Below are 6,375 nucleotides of genomic sequence, written 5' to 3' on the forward strand. Positions count from 1 at the left end.
ATAGCTCCGTGTCTTCCTTTGCGTATGACATCAGGATTACCATGGCAGTGACCTCCATCGAAGACACCGCGCGACTTTCTTGGGATATCCTCAGCGGCTAACCCTCAGGGGTTAAGAATCCGGAGACAATCTTACAGTTATTTTCAGCACTGTATACTACACAAACAGCTAATGAAACAATTGAAAATAAAATAATTAAGAACCTCACAGAAATAGCGTACACAGCTCATTCATATTAGTGGAACCAATGTGTGTGAAGCACAAATAATTGTGACTGATTAAAAAGTGAAGAAATTTAGCATTTAGCAATCCAGTTGAGAGAGCATAATTGTGGAAAAGATTTCTGTATACCTTTGAAGAGTTTCGAGAGTTTCTCTACTCTGTGAGCCCGGCCATAGGCCAGGCTCACAGAAATGTCAGTAGTTTAGTAGCTCCCGTCTTTGTGCAAGGTACATGTGCAATGTAGCAGGTTCTTCCATTGCCGACCTTATCCAAAACTATTACAAATGTATTTGCAGTAAAGTGAAAGTCAACTGATGTTGTTGGAACTTTTAAGGTTCCAGGAATATGGGATGATAGAGAAAATAAGTTCAGTGTTAAAGGGCAATGGCTCGGAAGAGCGCAGCGCCTGACGGAGATCAAAACCCCAGTATCCGTCTTGTTTTGGTTGCCTCTCGGACATTATAATCACTAGAAAAATGTCAGTTGTCTATCATATTATAAATGTTGTAGTATTATTACTATCAAAAGTAAGCGCTAAGCCCACAGGGGTCAGGCAGTTATAAATCGCGTGAACTACAGACAAACTGGTATGTAAGACGTATGTGAAACACTTGGTGTCTTAATTAACGTCCTGCTTTCGGTATTTTAAACTATAATATGATACGTGTCTTACACTGGTATCTTGGTACAAAAGATGTCTTCAGCAACTCTCTTCCTAACAACTGTTTAACATGACCTACTTTCAATAGTGGGCCCAGCCCACCTATGGCCTCATCTCCAAACTATTACACATGTGGCCAACTGCTTATGTTTGACGATAAGAGATTGATCATCTGACATCTAGGATGATGAAGGACAGTTGACATCGAACTACGTATCCACTGCACTGACTTCATCTTCAACCAACATTGACATATCCAAGAGTATGCTTAATTTTTTTTGTTTACTGGTGAAGTCTGCAGCGCGGGCGAAACGTTTCTTCAACAAAGATTTCACGTTTGAAAAAAGATATCAGTAAAGACTCCTTGTGTTGCTGACACATAATAAACGTCTTGTCATTAATGATAAATGATAAACGTCATTTCTGCAAAGTACAATTTAAAGTTGATTCACGAATAGACGACATTTTTGATATATTACAAAAGCCTTTGGTTAAGCAGGACATTTCCGGCAGTCTTCAAATAAATTTATCACATTAACTCTCACACTCTGGTTTATGATGACATTTTTTTGGATTTAAAAAAAAAGGCAGTGTTTTGGGGATTTTTTTTTTCCAAAAACTTTTGGGGAGATTTTTGGGGGTAAAACAATGTGTTATAACATTTGTAGCAGTTATTATAAATTCAGATACTGATCTACATGTCAATATTACTCCACAGGATAAATAATCTGAAAGACAAGAAAATAAAAAATATATATATCTTTGCTTTTAATTTTTTATTTGTTGTATCTAAAGGTCTAATACGTATTATTAGTATGAATTTAAAAGTGGATACAAGTTAAGGGTAAATTTATTAAAAAAATAAGAAAATATAACTGTCCAGTTTAGCTAGGTTAATGGTACTAGTTTCTTAAATTACAGTTCAAAATATAACTCACGAAATCGTAATGACACGATTGCAAACAAATCATACTATGAGTGGGGTTAGAACCCGCGATCAGAGTCATAGAACTCCAGGCCTATGCTAACCTTCCTATGGTGTAGAAATATACCTAGTTAGATGAATCTTATTGTGGCTAGCTGGCCCAGTGGCTAATGCGTCGGTCTGGAGTTTTATGACTCTCTAATCGCGGGTTCTAACCCCACCCATGGTATGGTTTGTTTGCAATAGTGTCATTACGATTTCGTGAGTCATATAGACAAAGTACAAAGTACTAAATTATGATAAAGTGACTTGATTGGTAGCGTCCTCATTTCATACGAGTGAAACGTTGGGTATGTTTCCCTTAGACACTTGTGCAATATTTGGGAGTCTTCATTGAGGAAACGTTTCGCCAGCCAGTCCATCAATCAAGACTGATGGACTGAACTCATCGACTCCAGGCTGGGGACTGATTACCTTAAACGTCTCTTCCTCCACCGTTCTACTGTGTTTTGGACTGAAGAAGCCAGTGGTTGGCGAAATTCTTCCTCAGTAAAGATTCCCAGATGTTGAACAAGTGTCTCAATCTTCAACTTGTCGGTTTTCTAAGCCATTTACATCACTCATGTTTCCTTACACCTACTGTCCCTGTTCATCTAGTAGTAGGTACCTGGGTGCTAGCCACCTTACACCTACTGTCTCTGTTCATCTAGTAGTAGGTACCTGGATGTTAGTCACCTTACACCTACTGCACCAGTTCAACTAGCGGTCAGTAGATATCTGTGTGTTAGACACCTTACACCAACTATCCCTGTTCGTCTAGCAGAAAGTAAGAACTTGGGTGTCACAGCCGATTGTTGTGGGTCGCATCCTGGGGGACAAGATTAGCCTAAGTTACTGATATGCTCTGATTAACCAGGAAAGTGATAAGCTTCGTTTTAATAATGCCCACCGATAGGAAAAGTTGAATGTCGATCAGAAAAGGCATTCAACAGTAGGAGATCTGATTCCATCCATTCCACAGTATGAGATCTGATTCTAACCATTCCACAGTAAGAGATCTGATTCCAACCATTCCACGTTACTTTGTCTATTTCTGTAAAATTTCGAACTAAAATCTACTCCAACTGAAGTTATGGGTGATCATCATTGTTACAAATATTTAAAGGCACACAGAAGAAGCAGTGAGTAAAAATTAATAACTCTGACAAATTGGGACTTACCCTCACCAACAGCAGTGTGACCCTTTGATTCAGAAAACCATTTACGAAATCGTAAGGAGGCGATTGCAAACAAACCACAGTACGGGTGGGGCTTGAAGACCTGGCCTGGACTTTCATGACTCACTTGCCGCTAGTTCAATCCCCATCCGTACCTTTGTCTAAGTCATTCTACAGTCATGACACGGATTCCAACGACTCCAAGTTCCTTCACTATTTTAGTAACCTCAAAAAAAAAAAAATCCATTAACGCAAAAGAAATTTCATGGGTACTGTCCTAGCCCTCAGATGCATCTTCCAATAAATACCGAAGCAGTTATAGGCAAATTAAAATTTACTTAGCGTGATTAAACGACAATAACAGTTACAAATTATTTTTCATAAATTGATGAGCTCTGTACGTACACACTTGACTTACGCTGACTTGGCTGAGCCACTGAGAGTCTTGGGGATCAGTCATCTGTGCAGCATTTGTGAATCTCTGTTGTGGAAACGTTTCACTAACCAGTGACTACTTCAGTAATACAGAGAAGAACCGGGAAAGATAACGAGTTCGATGTAATCACATCGACTTCAGGCTGAGTGACTGATTACCTCAAAATCTTATCTTCCTCCGTTCTGTGTATTGGACTGGAGAAGCCACTGGCTGGCGAAACGTTTCCTCAATATTCACAAATGTTTTCTAAGCCATTTACATCACGGCTTCGAAGTTATCCGAGCCATTCCAGGATGTTCGGAATGAGTTTCTTAACTTTCGTCACAGCGAACTTAAAAACGCCAAGTGTTCTAAGAATTTGGTCCTCCTTGTTATACACAAGTGTTGATGGTTTGAAGCTAATTGGCTGACGCATTCTCGAGTTATAAAGGAAATAATATCGAAAATTTGGAGGCAAAAAGGGCCAAAATAAATCAGGCCTATCAACAACTCGAGGGTCATTAAGTAACCTGCACATCACCAGACCAATATATTTACAATGCGAAATAGAATATAGAAGGAAGCAGTACACAAGCATTTTCAATTATTTTATGTATTAAACCTATTTTTTCGGTTTATGTAAAAAAGTGGTGAATTCAGTGTTCGTTTAGTAATTCAGTAAGTACCGTGAGTAAAGGGCTGTTGGGGACTACTATGTTAAGAGTAACGTCTCACTGGAGTAACATTCCGGGCAAGTGGTGCTTACTCACTTAGGCAATTGCCCGAACGTTAAAGACCCACCGACTATTACTTTTCTTCCTTAGTGTCGATTTGGCAATGTCCTTCTTTCAGGAAGGTTGTTTGATGCCGTTGAAAGGTTCTCGACGCCAGGAAGTGGATATTTTTACTTTCGTCAGATTAAATTTAATTTCTTACCATTTCCCAAGCTTCGTAGTTCTAGGTTGATAGTTCTGGGTTGATAGTTCTGGTTAACCTTAACAAAGTCCCGGTACGGAGTAGTTTCAACGAAGAGACGGATCTCAATTAAAAGAGGTCGATCCTTGGAGAGCAGCTGTATTCTTTGCAACGTAAAAACTGACTCTCCAGAATGGCTGCAGTAAAGTGAACGAACTCTGTGTAATTTCAGCGAAGAGAGTGACTGTCGTGGGTAGCTGCAACGAGGAGAGTGACTGTCCTTGGTAGCTGCAGCGAGGAGAGTGACTGTCCTTGGTAGCTGCAGCGAGGAGAGTGACTGTTGTGGGTAGCTGCAACGAAGAGAGTGACTGCCCTTCGTAGCTGCAACGAGGAGAGTGACTGTCGTGGGTAGCTGCAACGAGGAGAGTGTCGTGGGTAGCTGCAACAAAGAGAGTGACTGTCGTGGGTAGTTGCAACAAAGAGAGTGACTGTCGTGGGTAGCTGCAACAAAGAGAGTGACTGTCGTGGGTAGTTGCAACAAAGAGAGTGACTGTCGTGGGTAGCTGCAACAAAGAGAGTGACTGTCGTGGGTAGCTGCAACAAAGAGAGTGACTGTCGTGGGTAGCTGCAACAGAGCGACTGTCGTGGGTAGCTGCAACGTAGAGAGTGACTGTCGTGGGTAGCTGCAACGAAGAGAGTGACTGTCGTGGGTAGCTGCTACGAAGAGAGTGATTGTCGTGGGTAGCTGCAACAAAAAGAGTGACTGTCGTGGGTAGCTGCAACGAAGAGAGTGACTGTCGTGGGTAGCTGCAACAAAGAATGTGATTGTCATGGGTAGTTGCTATAATTAACGTAAGATAAACAATAATAATTAGATGTATCTGGGTAGCTGGGCGATGCGATTCAGAGCGGTGATAAAATTCTAATTCTCCTAATATAAAAAATGTATTCTTATGTGTATGTATACAAATGCCTATGTATATGTGTCTGCGGTAAAAACCTTGTTAATAAATTGGTTTAAAAAGACGCGTAGCAAGCACTAGGACATATTCCTTCATCACTTCGACTCGAGGCTGAGGAACTGATTTCCTCGAACTCCTCTTTATCTTCCACCGTTCTTCTTTGTATTGGACTGAGGAAGCCACTGGCTGATTAAACGTTTCCTCAATATTCACACATGTTGCACAAGTGTCTCATTCTTCAACATGTATATTTTCTAAACCATTTTCATTTCACTACTACTACCACCACCACTACTACTACTACTACTACAACCACTAACATATCAGTTGTCTCATACTTCAACGATAACCGGATACCACATTTCAAATTTACCTTTGAGCTTCAACATTTCCACTTATCCTTCACAATGCAGGATCTGTACTTCCCACCTACAAAGACACAGGTCTGTCTAAAGAGTTTTCCTGAACTCCTTTATCTATGTTACATAGTTTGCTCTCTCAGAGTACGCCAAGCCTTGAGAACCACTCGTCTCCATTCCGATCTAACACTCTCATTCAAGGCTGATGGATACTCAAGCCCCGAGGACTCAAAGCCTCCTTTACCTTCTCCCTCCAACAAGTTTTGGGGCGGGTAAGACACATGTGCAACAGTTAGATATCTTTATTCCGAAACGCTTCCCATACACACTAGGCTTCTTCGGTCGAGTGCTATTACAACCCAGGATTCCAAATGGCCTGTTACCCCGGGTGTAATGGGAGCAAATAAACACAGCAGAAAAAGTTTAGACTTGTATTATCCTTCACCAATTTAGAACAGCAATATGTACACTATGTACAGTGATAAGTATAGTGCACTCCACGGTAAGCAAGGCAGAAATAGAAGCCACAAGATAGCAGACCGTGCTTCAACCAGCTCTAGAATGGGAATGACAAGGGCAGACAGGAGAGCGGTACCCACATAACCTCTGCGATTGCCAAAACCATCTTCTTATTGGCTAGAACCTGGTCACTAGTTGAACGACGGGGCGCCATCATCAACTCTTAGCAACCTGGTTCGC

Source organism: Cherax quadricarinatus, chromosome 49 (assembly GCF_038502225.1).
Source record: "Cherax quadricarinatus isolate ZL_2023a chromosome 49, ASM3850222v1, whole genome shotgun sequence".
In the NCBI taxonomy this organism is placed as follows: domain Eukaryota; kingdom Metazoa; phylum Arthropoda; class Malacostraca; order Decapoda; family Parastacidae; genus Cherax; species Cherax quadricarinatus.